Source organism: Aedes aegypti, chromosome 3 (assembly GCF_002204515.2).
Source record: "Aedes aegypti strain LVP_AGWG chromosome 3, AaegL5.0 Primary Assembly, whole genome shotgun sequence".
Taxonomy (NCBI): Eukaryota; Metazoa; Arthropoda; class Insecta; order Diptera; family Culicidae; genus Aedes; species Aedes aegypti.
In genome coordinates, this window is record NC_035109.1 from 114,283,196 (window position 1) to 114,304,900 (window position 21,705).

At 37.2% G+C, this 21,705-nt stretch overlaps 1 protein-coding gene across 2 annotated transcripts in view; it reads right to left on the minus strand.

Moving 5' to 3' along the window:
* The window catches only part of LOC5567033 (glucose dehydrogenase [FAD, quinone]), a 206,254-nt gene extending 191,781 nt beyond the window's left edge, over positions 1-14,473 (minus strand). Inside the window, exons 1-2 of one of the 2 annotated variants that reach the window (XM_021848547.1) lie at positions 14,308-14,473; positions 13,582-13,969 (exon numbers count right to left, since the gene is read on the minus strand). The gene's annotated coding sequence lies outside the window, so the exon portion shown is untranslated. Of the gene's footprint in view, positions 1-13,581 lie in introns of both variants that reach the window. The other variant, XM_021848546.1, reaches the window with a different exon arrangement.
* Between the last annotated feature and the right edge of the window lie 7,232 nt (positions 14,474-21,705).

Genomic DNA, 21,705 nt, shown 5'->3' on the forward strand with positions numbered 1-21,705 from the left:
TTATCGTAGTGAATTGTAGCTCAACAAGTTTCAAGTAGAGTATCTAAGGAAAGTGTACCAGTTATGGCCATAGTGGTTCCCTATTTGGCCATATGCAAAATTTCGATAACTTTTACATTTTTAATCTTTTTGAATGTTTTAACATCAAGATTTATCCTTTATTTTACTGCTAAAACACAAAAGATTTTTCAAAATGTGACGGCATTCAGGATATCACGTATGGCGAAATAGGTAACCACTATGGCCATAACTGGTACACCTACCCTATACAAGGTTTACAGAGTTGACTGCATATAATTCCTCGACAGGTGATAACTATGCTCGAGCTTGAGTTGGTCGAAGCAAGAGCTATTATAGCAGCCTGACTATCTGAACAGAAAGATATGAATTAACGTAACTTTTCACCAGCCACTCATAAAAATCTCTTGAGATTCATAAACTCATTCAAGGATGTCTACAAACATCACATTTTCCTGACATTTTTGTGGAAGTCCTAAATGAAATGCAAAGTGTCAAAAATGAAGTTATTAAAAAAATAAAATTGAAGGATACCTCTGAGTGCTCCCCTTAAAACTTGTTTAGAGATTTTTACAGGAATTTATCTAATTTTTCTTCTATTTCTTATATACACTGTACAACAAGCTGCTAAGACTATCGAAGGATGCCTATAGGATCAATTCCTGGAAGTTTCAAGGATTCGATCAGGAATTTCACTACTAACATCTAAAAGCTTTGTCTTGAGCTGGGTTTTCTCAAAAAATTGCTTCAGGGATTCTTCAAAGTAATTTGACTTAAACATTTTTTTTATATTATCTTTGAAATTTCTTCAGAAACACTTTTTAGCAATGCTTTATGGATTATTCTAGAAATTACTCTAGGTATTACCTAAAACGATCCTATGACGATTCTTGCATAAATTTCTCCAGGCAATTTTTAGGGATTTCAACAGAGGTTGTTATTTTCAAGAATTCAATTTTGGAATTCTTCCTGGAGTTCTCATAAGGACCTCACAAATAGTTCCCCAAATATTCTTGAAGACCACAAGTGATATTACTTGATTTCCTGCAGATATTACATCTAAGACGTATCATATGGATTTGTCCAGAAATAAATCCTGTGTTTTCCTTTATAAAAATTGTAACAACTTTTCTCCAGATTTGTTTAAGTAATCAAACAGCATACCTTCCAAAGATCCATATGGAATAATTTAAAAGATTTGTTCAGAACTTCTTCTAATGTTTACTAAAGATTCTACTTTATAAATACATGTACATATTATCTGCATGATTCAAAGGGAATTTCTCACTATATTCCTTCTTGGATTCTACAAGTTTCTGCAGAAAATATTACGAAAAATGTGAAGACATCCTTAGAGGATTCCTTAAATACAATCTGGAGTATTCTGAGAAGAAATTCCTTGAGAAACACCTGCACGAATTTTAGAAGCATTCTTGGTAAATTGAGATGTAGAAATTCTAAACAAATTATTTCACATTATTTTTTCATAAATCATAATTAATAATTTCTGGATGTTATACTGAGGGGATTTTCAAAGTCTTTCTCAGAGATGTCTCTAAAAACACTTTTGATAAAATCCTTGATGAAATTTATGTCAAGAAAACAGTTAAATGAAATTTAAATTATTTGCTCGGAAAAATCTCAAGTTGATTTCTGAAATTACATTGCATTGACTGTATCCCTGAATCAACCATCAAGAGAATTTCAGGTGTAGTTTCTAAAGAAATTTATCAGGATGTTTTTTAAGGTTACGTCGCTTTTCTTTTGGAGAGGGCCATTATTGTTGGATTATTCTCACTTTTCCTTTTTTGCCACCACATACCAGTACCAGCATTGTTGGACCAAGAGTTGTGTAAATCCATTTGATATAGTTGAGTTTTAGGCCCCCAGCTTTACAAAGGATTCATTGACATTTTAGAAGGTCATGTAAGTTTTCCAAACTCTGAATTCATTGTGAGCTGTTCTGAAAAGTTTGGAATCTAGAATGACTACTTTGTACTTTAACTGACTAACCACATCATTCTCAGGCTCGTGTATGTTCAATCCCATCTCGGTTTCGTGTTTCGGTAATACTTAAGAACAATATATGTGTCATTCGAGTTATGCGAAATGCCATTTTGTCAACACCTACCCTCAAATATTTGAATTGCACTCTGCATCAGGTACTTCTGCATTTATCAATAATCAAATCCTAATAGTCTTCATCAAATCTATAATTTAAAAAGCCTCAATCCTAGCGTATCTGCTACGAGACACCACAAAAGTGGTGATAAAATTTTGGGACATCTGCAAACACCTAATTTCTGAATCGCAGCTTCACGCACTATCGACAAAAAATGTCGTTTTTTGAGCATTTGATAAATCCAAATGGTAATCATTATTACCCGGATAAAGATTTCGAGCAGTTTCCAATATGACATCGAGAGACACATTATCCAATGCTCTTTCAATATCCAAGAAAAAATCCAAGCACGAAAGTTTTTCGAAGCTTATCCCTGATCTAGACGACGTTTAACACTAATGCCGCCGCCCAAAAGTGCTAGTTGGCCCGAAAAAAAGAAAGTTTCATTCATGATTCTCGGCCATTTGAATACGCTCCGATTGATCAACTGTCTAGGTCAAGCACGGTATGATGTTTGCTGTATGCGCTTGTTCGGGTAAATGTCGATTGTATATCCAATTATGCGCCGTAGAGCCGTAGCGTTATTAACACCACATCTATTGAGAAACATATCATTCATAAGTTTGAAAATGCTTCGATAGGTCAGTCGTCCTCATTTCATTTCTGCGGCGCTCTTTTGATTGAAATGGACATCCTCTTTTGGTAGATAGCAAAGATATGAAGTATAATTTGGCCAGGGTATGACACATTATTGACTTAATTGTTCAATTGCTGAAGACTAATATTTAAAATGACAGCTTTGCGGAAGAATAAAAGTCATACGGGATCAAAATATACATAGAAAAATATACGGACCAACTCTAATTTACACCACAATTCTCTCCATATCTTCACTTTCGATGGGTCTTTAAATTTATAGCGGATTTCCTACCCCAACAGAAACGAGCATTCGACAAAAGTGAGAGTGATCAGCCCAGAAACGGAAGATAGACATGCAACAAACTCCAAAATTATGCAAAAATAATTTATGATGCCTACGGATGGATCGTTAAGAAACCCACAACAACACCGAGATTCCTCCGAGGTTGGCCACGATTGTGGGAGGGTTTCACTCTGTGTAGAAGCAAACCAACAAAGCAACGTCGGAAGATAGGAAGATTGAACCGAACTGCTGGCTGTTATAATTTGCATCTTTTGCTCGACTGTATTTCCTTCAGCCGGCAACGGATGGTCCAGTGTATGTTGATCTAAAGTGGACTTGTCATTTGTGTATCACCGTGTTAAACTTGAGATAACTCGAAAATGATAATCATTATGGATTCAAAAACCGATCAAAAGTTGATATTAGAAATTTTTTTTTTTTATCTTTGGAAAACTCTAAATCATTACACTTTGCCCCAATCATCTGTTTTCTATCAAGACTCTATGGTAAAAATTATTATTTTGAAGTTTTTTTTTCATTTTTCATGATAAAAACAAAATATTTTAACAGTGTTTTTCTTGAAGCTCAGACAGTTCACTACACTCCATAAAGTATTTTTCTTGAAAATCTAGTGTTTCGGAGCTAGATTATTTTTTTTTAATAAATTGCATACAAATACTCATGGGGTACTTTCAAATGTTATTATTGAGTCAAATGATTGATTTATCTTTGAAATCACTTATATATGATAGAATATTTAGAATTATCGAGCACGATTTCTAATAATTTCGATTCATTCTGGATGTTAATTGTCAATAGCAAACATAAAAGAACAACATCAGCTGAAAGGTGGTCCAATGTTGGATACTATCCCCTATACGCTTTTTGTTTGAAAATTTTTCATTGAACTCTTGAACGAAGCCTACGACAACAGCGCTGTTGATTAACTTGTGTGTCATAATTTGAACTTTTCCCCCGTTTGATTGGTTGCAATGCGGTGGTTTTGTTGCCAACCAAAGCAAACTTAGTAGCCACACCAACAACGTGGGAGAATGTGGCCTGTGATGGTGACTTAACCATAGATGAAGAGCTGTGAAACGAAATTAATTTTACGACCTATTCAAGCTAATTAGCCGTAAATTGGTCCGCGGGCTAAAATGAGATGTTTTTGTTGATGATGGCAATAATCGATTGAATGCAGTTGCTCGGGCTATCGAGTTAATTTGGAAACAGTTTTCAGCTCATAAATTGTTATGTTGATCTCGGGGTTTCGATGAATTGACCATTTTAGAGTAAATATGAATGTTTTGCATTTGTTATTAGTATATAAATATGTTGTTAGTTCCTGTCAAAATGTTACGCATGTGTATAATAATGAGTTGATATTTTTAGGATTTGGACAACCACTTCCCGTGCACTTAATTATTTTCGCAGTTCGCAAAGCTACATAATACTGCAGCTTACTCAACTCAGTATTGCGGCTAATGGGTTTTACTTTCCCGAACTTCCCCTGTAGTTACAACTTCCTCAGGTGTCTCTTTTGGACTTTTCCGTTGAGCTAGGGGCACTCGAAAGCATTTGGATTTTGGTTTCGTTACGACATTTTATTTCATTTACTGTCATACAGAATTATGAGCCCTTGAGGGCTTAAATAATGCTCTCATTAGCAATTATGTTATCCAAAAATAAAAACCGTATTAAATTCATAAAGCATGACATGGCACACCAATTCCAATCGAACTGCATGAATAATTGGACCCAAATGCACAGCTTTCGTTTTTGTGAGCGTTATTCACTTTCCAGAGCTGTGATGTCATGAGATGCCACCCATGAAGACCGGATGCTGCTACGAAAAAATAGTCGCTTTTGACATTTTGGAGCTCCACCTAACGTGTTTTCTGAGTCAGAAGTGAAACTTCCGATTTTTCAAGATACGTTGTATCAATGTGCTGCCTGTTCAGTTTTCACGAACAATATTTAATTATGCAAAAGAGTTGAAAGCGACAGTTCAAGTCGTAAATTGACTGAAAGGGTCTATAAATGATGTTTTCTTTCATAAACAATCTTTTGACATCCTTGCTCATGGGTATACACAACTAAAAGTTTTTTTTTCTTTTTGGAGAACACAATCAAAGAACCAAATATCGCACTGCGTTGAAAATTTTATCGATTTATCACCTTAGACGTGTTACTTATTGCTCTTATAAGAGAAAATGGTTCTTCGGATTCCTATCTATGTTTAAGGAATAAGAGATTGAATCGAACTCGTTAGAAAATATATTCAACAACCTTCTGGTGGGATTTCAAAGCGATTTATACACAATTTATGACTGAATCAATTTATTTTTTACAAATTTAGTGAGGCCTAAGCCTAAGTAATTAATAATGAAAAATTGGCTTGTTAAGGGGTATCCAGTTTCTTACATATTCCGAACCCAACAAACATTTTTGTTGAACAAAAGCTGAACCAATCACTATTAAGCTTATTCCAATTTAATAAACTTTTGTTCAGCTACTAATGTTACTTGGGAATCTACGTTCAAAAATGAACTAGAATCCAAACTTTCACAATTTTTTTACATAACTATTTTTAAAACACGTTCGAAATTAGTATGGAAATCACTTTTGAATCACTTCTCGGCACGGATGAGCTGTCATTATGTAAATTCAAATGTCATTGAGTCGACGGATTGTAATCTTCTTCAATCATTTATAATTTCAACATTAAGATATTGAAGTGCAATAAAATCGTGTTTTGCTTTTAAAAATATGCTCTTTTGATCCAGCTGCAAAAAACTGTGATTTTGTCTTCACTAAACAACCCAATTCAGAAAATTCTTGCAAGCACTTGTTAACACTAGGAACCAACAAAATGATTGCTTGTTCCAAACAAAATCATTGATTCGTCAGAGCATAAGTGCTGGTGATCTTATATTTTAGGGAACAATAGCGCCAGCCACTGCAGTTTGCTGATAAATGAAGAAAATGAGGAGTAATTATGCATTTTGCTCGCCACTCCCAGACCGTAGACACTGCATTTACGCGAAATCCAAAGGGAATAAGGCAATTTATGGCAGAAGTTTGCTTTGGTTGGCGGGATTTATCGATACATTTTTTAAGTTTGATGAAATGAACGGGATTAGCATTGATCTCATGACCTTCTGCTTATAAAACTGAACTTGCCTCAATTGAAACGAACCAAAATCGAATGGTTGATTTTATTAAAACTTTTATCACCGTTTTAATGGCCACATCTTATGTTTTATCAGAAAAACTGAATTTTCCTGGTGTTCCGATTTTAAAAATATTTGCATCATTGGAAAGCTGAGCTAGTTTTACACAAAATATGAAAAAAATCGGAGGTGTATTTTTTTTATCAAAAGTTATGTGTAATTTTCTAAAACATATCTTAGCTGGAGCTGGTGCAATTTGCAGTCATTTAATGGTGCTTTTGCGATTACTTACTCTACATGAGCTTTCGAATAAGCATTAATTTGAACATTTTGAAAGACCAAGTTTAAATAGTCGGGCCGGTCTCAGCAAGAATCACTCATTTATGTCATTTATGGCACTCAGAATGGTCTGGGCTTACCTAATACCTAATTTTGTTGTTGTTTTTTTCGGGAATAATTGGAAGTTAGGATTACAGAATGCGTTTGGCTGCAAATTTATTTCCGAATACATCTCAACTCTACTTGCATTTCCTCTTCACCTAATTTAATTGTAAAATTCATGAAAAAATTAAGGGAATTTCGATGCGAATTTAATATAGTATCCGTCGCAACACTGAAGTTGCGTGAGGTGATCTTAACGTCATGTTTAGATGTCAAAACAAAGATAGGTGAAAATTAGCAAAGTTAAAACATGGTTGAAGAGCTTCTAAGATTGGTCATTCATTATACCTCATTCTGGCAGCAGTGCTCGATTGTCGTAGAAGAAGTTCACTCAATGAGGATATTACCTTTAAACACCGTAGAAATAATCGATCGATAACACAGCTCAAATGAACGGAAGATAACAAAAAAGACACCTACACGTTAATTCTGCCAGTGGACGATTCGCCCTTTGAAGGAAGCACCACACTAGACAATGGACTAGCATGCAACGCCAGCCAGAAAACATTCCTCGCGAAAAAATTTCCGACCTGAAGCGGAAATCGAACACACTCTCCTTGACTCGATACGGTTAAATACATGGTAACACTAACCGTATGGCCACGAAGCCCACAAAGAGGGATAAGTGCAATATCCCAAATTTACAACAATATAGCAAAATCGGAAGTTCAATAAAATTTGAATACAATTAAATTTTAATCTTGTTGGCAACACTGCATCAATAGAACCATTAAAGCTCAATATTTCGAGTCTAGTACACGACACTGAAGACAGCCTTACAGTTGAGGTCGAAATACGCGTCAAAGGATACAAACTCTAGTGGAATTAAATGGTATAGTACTAAATTCGTGTTTTTTCATCTACTTATAGGTATTCTACTAAACAGCTCGAGGATTTATTATCAATATTTCAAATTTGTTTAGGTTGGAGAAAATATCATGTAAAGCATGATGGTTTTGGAAAGCGAAGCATTACTATGAAATCACAGTTAAAACAGAACGACGAAAAGCTCAAAATGCCGAAGCTACGAACAGCTGCGCGTTCACCGCTCCGAATATCTAGGACCGTAGCTCTGGAATATTTTGTAAATTTGGATTTCAAAACGATTTTGACGACTTTTGAATGTTTGATAAACTCATGTTTGAAATGCGTAAATATTGGCGACAGTTGTGCAACACTCATTATCTATAATGCAAACATACAGTTTCATGAGGTTCCACATTTTACCTCGATAACTAATTGCAAGTTGGTCAACCCAATAATTTGTCTGATTTTCTGACGTATTGCATAATATTTACCTAAAAATAAATGTGGCACCCAACAGACCAGACCAATGGAGAGTGCTCCGATTAACGAAATGCTTCTTCTGACCGGAAAGGGATGGATGGTTTACTGCGTTACACTTACAATGCGTGTAAATTACTGCCGCCGTTAGCGCACGGTTATAAGGCCCACAATAGACCACATTTTCCTATGGGAAGCGTGCGGGTGGTCATCGGTTTTCCAGTTCTGTCGCCTAAACGGTAAAAGATACCATTTTGGCGACTATGGACGAAAGTTAGAGTATAGATTGATGAAACAAAAAATATATTTTCGAACAATAAATCTTCGAGCTGTTTAGTAGAATACCTATAAGTAGATGAAAAAACCGAATTTAGTACTATACCATTTAATTCCACTAGAGTTTGTATCCTTTGACAGATACGCGTATTTCGACCTCAACTGTAAGGCCGTCTTCAGTGTCGAGTCTAGTACACGACACTGAAGACGGCCTTACAGTTGAGGTCGAAATACGCGTATCTGTCAAAGGATACAAACTCTAGTGGAATTAAATGGTATAGTACTAAATTCGGTTTTTTCATCTACTTATATTTTCGAAATTTTTCATGATACAGACGATAGTTTTTCCGTCATTTTTCCGACAATTTTCTCCATGGTGTAAAATTTTCCGTGAAATATTTTTCTTTTTATATTTTTAACTAGTGGTCGCGGCAAACTTCGTCTTGCCATCAAGTAGGCTTTTGATCTTCCCATACAAAATGACAGTTCCGTTCGCGCTTGTTTTTTCAACTTTCCTGGTGAATATCCGGGGATTTTTATACACACAAACACGTCGGAACCCTTGACAAACAAAACTAAGAAAGAATCATTTAAATCCGTTGACCCGTTCGTAAGCCATTTCGTGACATGCAAACACCATTCCATTTTTATTTATATAGATTGATTGCTGAAAAAAAATCCTTTCGATTTCACTAAAAAAAACTTTTGTTCTACGATGCATAGTTCAGGGGATATGATTTTTTAAAGTTTGAGTTATATAGGCAAATCGTGAAAATTCATCTTGAGTTTTCCGGGAAAATAGGCCACTATAATTTTTTTGAATTTCACTTTTGGTCCTGTATCCACGAGCTCTACCTCTGGTGAAAATTTCATACAAATCGGAGAACCTCCGGCCCAAATTGTCCGATAATAAAAAAAATCCCCGCATGAGAGTTAAATCCTTAGAATTCATTTAAAACTCTGTTTTCAATGGATATTATTGATGATGGTGAAAGCTTATAATATTCCCAAGCTGGATCAAACGAATTCGTTCAAAATTATTTAGTTTTGAACGTTGGAAGAACAGTTTTAAATGGTGCATGGGGAACCAGCTTTTACGCTGGCTATAAAACAACAAGGGGGAAAAGATTTTGACATTTCTTGCCTACGTATTTTATAGCTACGTCTTAGCAGGCGTTGATCTGACTTTGTTGATTGGATTGTCAAAAACTGTCACCACACTTGTTATGAAATACATATTAGAATTTAACAACCATTCTTAGTCTTATACTATTTCAAGAACTTTATGTCTATTTCTTATATTTTAGGTATTCGGATGATGAAATATTTCAGGCTGGTGTTGATAGATTTATAAAAATGAGATAGTGGCCGCATTTAAATTTGAATGGATGTTTGGAGTTTGAAGACAAATGCAGAATACCCTTATATTCTGACTTTGTTGAACGATCCTTTTTGGTTTTATAAACCCTCCAACAAAGATGATGCTGATGATGTTAGTCATAGTGTTGTGTCCTTCACGCAGAAACAATGAATAAAAGGATAATTTTTGCTAGCTTGCAGATTAGTATTACAGATCTACGTTAAATTTTGGGGAAAGCTGAAAAAACGTCGATAATAAAAATGTACACACTCAATCACGATTTGCTTGTTCGGTAATTTTTTATACTGGGTACGAATTGTAAATCATAAAAAATACCGAATTTTCAGCTTTTTGATTGAAAACTTCTGAGGTTCAGTAATAATTTTTACTTTTTACTGAACTACGGTTGCTGTCAGACCCAATTTTCCAGCATTACCGAACAGGCCGAAAAATCAGTAAAAACAATTACCGACTATTCAGTAGTTGATGTTTTTTACTGACTTCTCGTCAAAATCAAATCAAAACAAACAATGCGGGGAAGTGTCAAATGAGAATCTCCTGCTGTAAAATCGTCCGGCGCCGGGAGACACGGCTATGGCAACCAATCTTTTCCTGCACTTATTTTGCGCTTTCTTGTGGTAAGTAGTCGAAATTTAGTGAGAAATTCAACCATTTTAAGCAACCAAAAAGGCTCAGGACTGCTTACGTTGGTAAATTCGGTTGGTTTACATACAAGAGGTAAATTCATCTGCATCATTGAGTTTGCCTCTTGTATGCAAACCTTCCAAATAATGATTTTGTCACACATTTTTCGATTACTTCCACTGAGATATGAGCATATCGTAGATGTTTATTCGTATGAAAAATGCATGTCGATGTCCATGTTCATGTCGATTGGGTTTTAATTTGTATTGATTTCTGAAAAAAAACAGTATCCGGAAAAGCAAAGCATGGAGCATGGGAAACTGGAAAGCCAGTAAAAACGCTCTACAATTTTACTGACTAAGTCAGTAATTTCCATCAATCAAAACATATTGTGATTTACTGGGTTCCTAAAAATTACCGAAAAAACCGTAGTTCCAAAACCCAGTAAAATTTTACTGGAGTCGGTAATCTGAATTGGCTGTGTAACTTGCTATTTATAATTTTTATTCCGATCTTAATCTTTTCACAATTTTTGGAATGTTAAACAGAGATTAACGGTTTTGAAAAAAGCATCTTGAATACTAATCAGTGAGTTGATGGTAACCAAAATGTTTGAGCATATGATGACTTCAATTTGGACCACATGTGATGATGATGATGATGATGATGATTATTTAGCCACCATCAGCGCAAGGATTACCTATGGCTGCAGAATCATACCGGGATGGTATGATCTACCTGATGGTTTGTTGTAGCAGGGCTAATCAATATCTTTGAAGACCTTTGGAAGACAACACTAAGGCTGTTTTCTCATGACAAAAGGCTGGCGACCCCACGCACTTTCATCCAGTCAACAGTTCAATTAACTCCCTTAGGCTACCCCTCCCCAATACCCAATATATAGTAATATATCACACATAGTGTTATTAAAGTATCTTACCGTAAAATTATAAAAATAAAGTAATTAAAAATTATACTCAGCTTAATCCAAATTAACTCGAAAAAAACGTCCGGGAAAGTATTTCAAGCTTGAAAGTCCACCAGTTTGAAACATGAAATGAACATCAAAAAATGGAATGCTTCTGATATTGAACGACCTCTTGAATATTTTGCATCCAACAGATCCAAAAGTTCTTCTCCAGAACGGATTAATCTGGAAAACGGATCACTTCCAAAGGCTCGTCACGAACTCCAAATCTAGAAAACGGATCACATCCAAACGCTCGCCACAATCTCCTGGAACTTGTATCCGAAATGCCACAGCACACACGGAAACCCGAAACCTCGTTTTCAGGAGGAGAAAATTTTCCGAACCATAGAAGCTATGCTCGGAAAATTTTCTCCTCCTGAAAACGGAGAAAAAAGTGGACGTTAGAAAAAACTTGACTTGTTTAATTCAAGGCCTACTAAAGTATATGACTTCAATTTGGACCACATGTTACTATTAATTCCTGATCCTTGTTAAGCTAAAATGTATAGACAAAAGATTTTAAAATAAATATAAATTCCTTTTTTTGATTACGTACAACCACGATTTGAAATTCTGACATTGAATTGTCATCTACAAGCAATAAATTCATCACAAAGCTTGCTTCGACTAAATATAAAAATATAGTGTAGGGGCAAAGAAATGTCAAAAAGGATGATTCGAAATTTATAGCAACTAGCGCAAAAAAACGATTTTGATCGTTGGAAGAACAGTTTTAGATGGTGCATCAAGCAAAGCCTATATTTTTAACCAGTCTCTCTATCTACGGGCCTGTTTTCATAAGCTTAAATTTTTAAGTTTAGAACCAAAACAATTATATGTAGCGGGTATATCAGTTCAATATAGATGTAGTTACATGATAGATATTGAATTTTGAATAAAAGTTCTATATTTTTGAGAAAAAGCATATACCGCAATAATAGGACAAAGAAACTAGCTTTTTGCCTATTATTGCGGTATCTGTAAATCTCATTGAAAAATTCGATATTTCAATAGTCATTTTAAATGTAATTGCTGGAAACATTAATTATATTATTGGGATACTAATTTGGGACATAATTTTGAGTTATTCATACATTTATTTAGTCAAACAAAAGGTTTATGTTTATTTTTACCCTGTAATTCCTCTTATTTACAAATATTTTGCAAATAAATACAATGTTTTACCAAAATATCACGTAAACTGACTAAAAATCGGAACAAATGCCAAAAATATGTTAAAAAAAACTAAGATATAAAATGATCGCAAGGAAGCAATTCTTTAAAATTGTGTTGCTAGTGGAAAATATTTTTAAAAGCATCAAAATTGTAGGTTATACTTAAGTCAACAAATTCATTTCTTATATAGCGACTAGTGGTCTCAGATGGAAGAACCTTGTCTTTTCACTTTAACATTGTCCACCTACGACGAAAGAGGAAACAAAACCGGCAGAAAATCATTCGATTCTATTGATTTGTTTTTGAATCGTGACATAAAGTAATGAATTAGTTTTCCTCATAGATATGTCCAAAGTCACACAAACTGACAGTACCGTGCAGTGTCAGTAACATGGAGGGAACATAATATCAATGCTCGAACATTGTGTGGTATCTTGAATGTAATAAAATCTATGATTTTTGGTATACCGCAACAATAGGACGGCACTACCGCAATAATAGGACAAAATATCGCAATAATAGGACAGATTAAAACTAACTTTTTTCTTCACTATACTCTAGATAAAGTATAGCTTCACAGTATACCGCCACAGATTTCACGTAGTAATATACGACCATGTTTAGGTTTTGGACACTGAAATACGATTTAAATTGCAACACCGTGCATAAGTCCTCCATAATAGGACGGATACCCTAATGCAATTTAGTATAAGTTAGTCAATAGCTTCTCAAACCTGTACAATTTTCGGTATCCTTGGCTTTTTCAATTATGTTTGATTCTTCCACCGCTGCCACACTTCTGTAGCCCAAGACACTACTGAATGTATTCGGTAACAATGATTTTTTTTGCAACTCCTTGAGTGTCTTGCAACTCCTTAGCGTCTTGCTTGAATTGTCTTATAACTGTCAATAGTAGACCGTTTCATTACAAATTAATTTTACATATTTTTCTTATTTCTAACAGGAATTATAAAGGTACATAACAACACATTTTATGCTACAATGTTTTATAAACGAGTTTACAATCATCGAACTGAATTGAAATATCGCTTCAATTTGGTTTACAATAACTCTCTCATTTCTAGTCATTATTCAAGATTCTCTTATTAATTTTTGAAACACAACATATTTTTCAACTATTTTTGTGAATTATCCCGACAATCACTTAAGATTGATTGGAATTATAATAATTACCTTTCTTGTGTTAGATTGCTTCTGCTACTGGTGATGCTGCACGATGCCTGCCTCTAGTGACGGTTTTTTTTTTTTGTTTCGCTAATTGCCACAATTTAGCACTTCAAATTACGTGTCAATGCTCAACCACTCAAAATTTCACTCCTCGCTGCGTTCTAACCAATCCCAGCAGAAAACTACACTGATTCACTGCAATCCACCTCCGTTAGTTATCTCCTGGCAAAGCTTGCAAATCCAAAAGTTGCAGATTGCTTTCCGCTTGACTGCACAGCACAAACTCCACACACTACACAACACTCCAGGTCCAGTCAGTGACGCGTGACCAATGGAACAATCTCCGTTCGTTCTCCGTGTCCAACAAAGCGCGGCGAAGGGTTCTGCCTTCCCCCTAGAAAAAAAAACCTCCTCGTCTAGTAGATCCGAGTTCTAAGAGGGGCCCACCTCCTTCTTCTTCACGTCCAAAAGGCCACGGAGATGCAGCTCTTGCGAAAACCGACCCGATCTACGGCGAGTCCAGCGAAAGAATGAATCTCGATTCTCGGCACCAAGATCACTTCTTCGCGGGGTAGCCCCAAGATTGCTCCCCGGCGCAAACGCGACTTTGAGAACCAGATCAGCCAAGTTCGCCGCAGAATACAACTCCGCTGAATTGAAAGGAAATCCCAAGGAAAAGCGAGCAAGTACACGAAAGCAGAGAAACAGAACACGTAAAAAAAAAGATTGTACCTTTGCTACTCGACAGACAATACACACCAAACTGCACACACAAGACGGAGCCCTGAACTGAATTGAAGAAACGTGCGGCGCGCAGTCGCGGTTCGATTTGCAAGACGACGCGCTTATGTCGTGAGTCGTCGTCAGTACGCGGATGTGGCTTAGATGAGCTTTGGAAAGAAACTGAGAGGTGGCTCATTACGGCGCGATACTTTTATGTTTCTTAACAGTTTTCGGGCCTTCGCGGTGGCGCGGCGCGTGTCGTGGAGAGGTATGTTTGCATTGTGGCATCTCTCGGCTGGGAGTAGCATTTTCAGTGCACCAGTAATAAATCAATACTACATAGAAAATTAAAAGTTGCACCATAATAAAAGCAGTTATTCGTCGTTACAATTTGTGAATTATTCCGATTTTTTTTTTCGGACCCCATTTCTCCAAATGAACTGTTTACCTGAATGTACTGTTTCCCTGGAAGCTTTTTCCAATGACATTTGGATTAGAAAACAACAGCCAAGATATTACGGTTAGAGGTAAATTGATGCCAATTTTTATTGAAAAGTCTATTTTTAAAAGTATTTTGAAAAAAATTAGCTCAGAATTAGAATTTTACTATACCTCCGTTATTCGCATAATTGTCCCATGTTACGTTTTGCCCATTTTGACTTTTTGTCATCAAACAGTTTATTTTTACGTATAGTTTTAGAAAACACTTACCAAAAATTACCTTTGTTCGGAAACTCAATGAAAAGCAAGACAAATCAATTAATCCCATTGTTGAATTTCCACGCATAACTGTCCCACTACTGTATTTCTACGCATAACTGTCACACTATACCATTCGCTGCGCAAATCTCGAACAAAATATTCACTTGTCAGTTTTCAATTAGCTGGTGTTTGGGAAAATCGTTTTTAATATCTTCTTACGTTGGCTTTACATCCTTTGTGGAACACAATTTGTTTTATGTGTTTGTATTATCGGGATGCATTCATCATTCATTCGAGTCTGACGTCAAATTTTATTGAAATTTTCAATATCAAAATATTATTTCCCATTCGTTTTTAATTTCAGTTAAATTTTGAAATTTTAAGTATGATTTATCAAACTTTTTTGTTATCTAATCCAGCAAGCATGGAAAATAGGACTTCAACTTTCATTTCACATGAAATTTGGTTGAACCTATTAAATAGATTTTTTCAACATGCTTGCAGTCTTCATACAAAACTGTTCGCTTCTCTTATACCGTGGTGAATCAAAATCCGGACGGTACCAATATCCGGACATTCTGATAATATTGATTAAATGAACGAAAAGTTATATGTTAATATGTTAAATTTTGTGCTTCACTTTTACCTTTAACATTGTTTATCATTTTCATGAAACATGTGATCTAGTAATCATTGCCAAACAATTGATAAAAATAAAAACAGAAAAGTTGTTTCAGTCAGACACTTTTTCTTCGCAGTGCAAGGTTAAGCGTCGATGGAAGCTCCATCAAGTTCGGATTGAAAATATTGTGATTAATTTCAATTATTTGAATGGAGTTTTTATTACAAGTGCAAACGGGACTATACATTAACAATACAGTGCAAAAAGATCGATTTTATTCCAGCGGCATCCAGAGATATTGAATTATGAATATTTCATTTCCATTGAAAATAGGGTAAAATGACCTTTAATAGGTCAAAATCGTACGAAAAAATAACGTGCAGTGAACACTTACCTCACTATCGTTAAACCCATGAAAAAATCTTTCTTTTGCGGCAAAAAGATCGATTTTATTCCAGCGGCATCCAGAGATATTGAATTTCAAGACATTTTTTTGCAGAAAAGTCCACTGTGCAGTGACACGAAAATGGATAAATATGGTGAAAATACTACTTTATAAGTGTTGGAATATACTGTCCGAGATTGAAGACTAGTGGCTCGAAATCCGGACGAGAGGAAATGTTCCTCAATTTGCATATGTTAAAGAACATTTTTAAAGTGATATGAAGAGAAAACTTGAAGCTATTTCAATACAAGTGTTTTGTTATGTGTTCACTTTGTTTTAATTTAAAATAAAATGTGCGATTTATGTATTGCTGCAGCTTAAAGACACAAGCGTCTAACCGGATATATATGACTTCGATTGAGGTAATGAAAACACTAATTTACATACATTTCACATTTTGTGAGCAACGTAGAGTAAATGAGTGCATCAAAAGCGTAACAATAAGGAATTTAATTGGATTGAGGTAAGCCTATTATCTATTTTACACAAATATTTCATGATGTAATTCTGCTGTCCGGATTTTGATTCCCAAGTGTCCGGATTTCAAGACAAGGCTTGTTCCAAGTGTCCGGATTTAAGGACAAGACAAGCATCATTAATTTGACTATTTAAACGATAAAATCTTCATTTTCAATCAAACACTCATTATCGTCACTTAGACAAGATGTGAATGAATGTGTACAGGGTGTTCGTAAAATATCCGAACAACAAAATATGAGAAAGATGATCTCACATTTTAAACGATAAAATATCAATGGCCGTGTACCTTTTTTATTACACCCATATGTTGACACAAAATAGAATTTCAAATAATTTAGAAATAATTGCTACTTTCTGAGATAGGCAAATTTTAATTTTTCGGAGACGTTATTCCTGAGGGCCGCTAGTCATTTTAGAGATGTTTTCTCCCTGAAATCTGAAAAAGAATTTTTCCAAATTTTCTATTACTGCTTGAAGTAATCTACAGTTCCTTGGCTTCAAGTTAGGCTGGAAATATAAAATGAATCAGTTCAAATCCTGTGAGTTCTATGGACTTTTATCTTCCGTCAAAAAGCTCGAAAAACGGCTCTCTCTAAGACCTTTCAACACTTTTGTCCTGGTTTTACAAATATTTGAAATCGGAAATGTGTAAAACTTACTGCTAAAGAATATAATAGGTCAATATATTATACCATGCAAGAATACTAAAATAATTCCGCTTAATTGCATAGAGCCATGCCTTCAAAGTTTGTACGGATAATTTGCGGACACCCTGTAGCAGCACAGAACAATATATATTGCTAGAAAAAATCTATTCAAAATAGAATTTGAACATTGGTCCCAGCTTAAGCGTCCGGGTATTGATGCAGAATGGTATGGCAAAATACAATTTTTCACTAAAACATTAAAAAATAATTTTTGAGCATCGATATTATTATGAACTTTGCTGATAAGTATTGTTATACACATAAAGTTTGAAATATGTGGCAAATTAAGCAAATAACTTACCTTACAAGCTGACAAACTTGCATGCAAGTGGGCTGATATGGTCAAATTTGTCATTTTCAACAGCCAATATCTCAAAAACTAGACGTGCTATGATATTTTTCAAAACAGCAATGGATTCAGCAACCCATAATCAAGTGAACAGTGGTATTTTGTTGCTTGAGACAAAAACGTGTTCTGCAGTGTAATCGGGTATTTTGTTTTCATTTCTTATGAAATTTTCAACGGACTAACTTACCCCAAAATATCTTAAGACTCGGGGTAGGTGGGATGTATCAAAGCAAGCTCCAGAATAAAATTATTTTCGACCTGTTCCAAACATGTTTCTAGAGAGTAGCCCCAGTAAATTCAAACAAATGATTTTTATCAAGAACTATTGAGATTGAGTTGACTAATTAATTGTTTAAGAGGGAGAGAAAATGTCTTATTTATCTATGTATTATTTTTAATTTTTATTCAAAATTGAACAAAGACAGAGATTAAATTTGAAATGAATCATAAGAATGATAACTTTTTTATTTTTATTAAACTTATTTTTGATATTTCTACTAAATTTAGTAGTTGCGGGAATTTCTGCCATGTGTAACAATAATAATAAAACATATTTACAATTTTTGAAAGTTTACTTGCAACTATTTAATTAGACACTTACTTATCCAAGACATTTTTGAACATGTTTTATTCCTTCTTTCGCTTTTAGTGAGGAATCTTCAGTAAATATTAGGTGTGAGGTGACATACTATTAAATGTACGTTTCTTCCTTAAGCGTTACGTATTTTAATCAAAATCATACGATACGATCAAATTCATGCACACACCATCAAATATGCAGCTAAAATGTGACCGCATTGATGAATTGGCAAAGTATTGATATTTGATAGAGTAAGGTGAGGCAAAAGTTCGACCTTAGTGATATAATCAAAGTTTTCAGGAAAACAGTAGCAGTTCAAACAAAACAAATACCGTACAATGAACCTTCAACATATTGGCTATAATTGTGCTGAACAAACTTGTTCCAAAATATTTACCCATTTTTAGTTATAACAGTTTCAAAATTGATTGTCTTAAACGAACTTTTGCCCCACCGGTGGGGCAAGAGTTCGAATCTAGTGTGGGGAAAAAGTTCGCTGGCTAAAACAAAAATATCGATCCTTTTATGAAAGACATACTTTACACCAGCCGTAAACTTAAGTTTGCCGAAAAATACACACTAAATATTCATCAAAAAATTGCCCAAAACAGGGTTAATTGTAATATACTCAAAAATAGTAGTTTTTAGCAAAATTAAGTGGAAATGAAAAATTTTGAAGAGTTTTTTTTTCGCACGATAAAACAAATTTAGCTAAATTTGAAGATAATATGTTGATTATAAGCAATTTGGCGCAGTAAATGGCTGGGCATGGCGTACCATTGGTACCTCGCGTACCTGCAGGAATAAAATAGACCCCTTTGTGCGGTCCTTAGCCTCTTGCCCAGCAACTCCTATCCCTACCTCCTCGTGGTACTGGCCGGGGTACGAGTAACCTTGGGGAAGATCGGGTAACCAACCCCCGGTGGGAACTTTGGTCGTATGCTGACAGGGAAGGGGGGGTTTGCTTTTGCAAACCTGGAGCGTCTGTACTCCACGTTAGGAGCGGCTCACAACAGCGTCTGTTCCCCATGTCAGGGGCGGCTGATCATCGTCCGAGTGCCAGAGAAGGACTCTAAGCTAAACTGCGCACTATGGCCCTCCGAACATTTAGGGGGAATGGTCCTCCGGAAATCTAGGGGGTTGGTGTCAGGCCCTGCGAGCCAGCCGTAAAAACACATCAGCACAGGAACGCCAACGAGAGAATACGGACCGGAACAATCGGCAAAGACCACAGCGACGAAAATGGACTAGCGATTGGAAACTCGGTACGTGGAACTGCAAATCTCTCAACTTCATTGGAAGTACTCGCATACTCTCCGATGTACTGAAGACCCGCGGTTTCGACATCGTAGCGCTGCAGGAGGTGTGCTGGACAGGAGCATTGGTGCGAACGTTTAGAGGTAATCATACCATCTACCAGAGCTGCGGCAACACACGCGAGCTGGGAACAGCTTTTATAGTGATGGGTGACATGCAAAGGCGCGTGATCGGGTGGTGGCCGATCAATGAACGAATGTGCAAGTTAAGAATCAAAGGCCGATTCTTTAACTTCAGCATAATCAACGTGCATAGCCCACACTCCGGAAGCACTGATGATGACAAGGACGCATTTTACGCGCAGCTCGAACGCGAGTACGACCGCTGCCCAAGCCACGACGTCAAGATCATCATAGGAGATTTGAATGCTCAGGTTGGCCAGGAGGAGGAGTTCAGACCGACGATTGGAAAGTTCAGCGCCCACCGGCTGACGAACGAGAACGGCCTACGACTGATAGATTTTGCCGCCTCCAAGAACATGGCCATTCGTAGCACCTATTTCCAGCACAGCCTCCCGTATCGGTACACCTGGAGATCACCTCAGCAGACAGAATCGCAAATCGACCACGTTTTGATCGATGGACGGCACTTCTCCGACATAACCGACGTCAGAACCTATCGTGGCGCCAACATTGACTCCGACCACTACCTGGTGATGGTGAAACTGCGCCCAAAACTATCCGTCATCAACAATGTACGGTACCGACGCCCGCCCCGGTACAATCTCGAGCGGCTGAAACAACCGGATGTCGCCAATGCGTACGCGCAGCATCTTGAGGCAGCGTTGCCGGATGAGGGCGAGCTCGATAGGGCCCCTCTTGAGGACTGCTGGAGGACAGTCAAAGCAGCCATTAACGACGCTGCCGAAAGCGTTGTCGGATATGTGGAACGGAGCTCAAGAAACGATTGGTTCGACGAGGAGTGCCAAGAGGTTTTAGAGGAGAAGAATGCAGCGCGGGCTGCAATGCTGCAGCATGGTACGCGGCAAAACGTGGAACGATACAGACTGAAGCGGAAACAGCAAACCCGCCTATTCCGGGACAAAAAGCGCCGCCTGGAAGAGGTGGAATGCCAAGAGATGGAGTTGCTGTACCGTTCTCAAGAAACGCGGAAGTTCTATCAGAAGCTCAACACATCCCGCAAAGGCTTCGTGCCGCGAGCTGAGATGTGCCGGGATAAGGATGGGAGCATCTTGACGGACGGACGCGAGGTGATCGAAAGGTGGAAGCAGCACTACGATGAACACCTGAATGGCGCAGAGAACACAGGCACAGAAGGTCAGGACAGCGAAGGCGATGGCTACGTCAGCACAGCGGATAGCGGAAATCAACCAGCTCCCACGATGGGGGAAGTTAAGGATGCCATTCAACAGCTCAAGAACAACAAAGCCGCTGGCAAGGATGGTATCGGAGCCGAACTCATCAAGATGGGCCCGGACAGGTTGGCCGCTTGTCTGCATCGGCTGATAGTCAGAATCTGGGAAACGGAACAGCTACCGGAGGAGTGGAAGCAAGGCGTTATATGCCCTATCTACAAAAAGGGCGACAAACTGGAGTGTGAAAATTATCGTGCAATCACCATCCTAAACGCCGCCTATAAAGTGCTATCCCAGATTCTCTTCCGTCGTCTATCACCTATAGCAAACGAGTTCGTGGGAAGTTATCAAGCAGGTTTCATCGACGGCCGCTCGACAACGGACCAGATCTTTTCCGTGCGGCAAATCCTCCAGAAATGCCGTGAGTACCAGGTCCCTACGCACCATTTGTTCATCGATTTCAAGGCGGCATACGATAGTATCGACCGCATAGAGCTATGGAAAATCATGGACGAGAACAGCTTTCCCGGGAAGCTCACAAGATTGATCAGAGCAACGATGGACGGTGTGCAAAACTGCGTGAAGATCTCGGGCGAACACTCCAGTTCGTTCGAGTCTCGGCGGGGACTACGACAGGGCGATGGACTTTCGTGCCTGTTGTTCAATATTGCGCTTGAAGGTGTCATGCGGAGAGCCGGACTTAACAGTCGAGGCACGATTTTCACGAGATCCGGACAGTTTGTTTGCTTCGCGGACGACATGGATATTATTGGGAGAAAATTTGAAACGGTGGCAGATTTGTTCACCCGCCTGAAACGCGAAGCAACAAGAGTCGGGCTAATGGTGAATGCGTCGAAAACAAAGTACATGCTGGTTGGCGGAACTGAGCG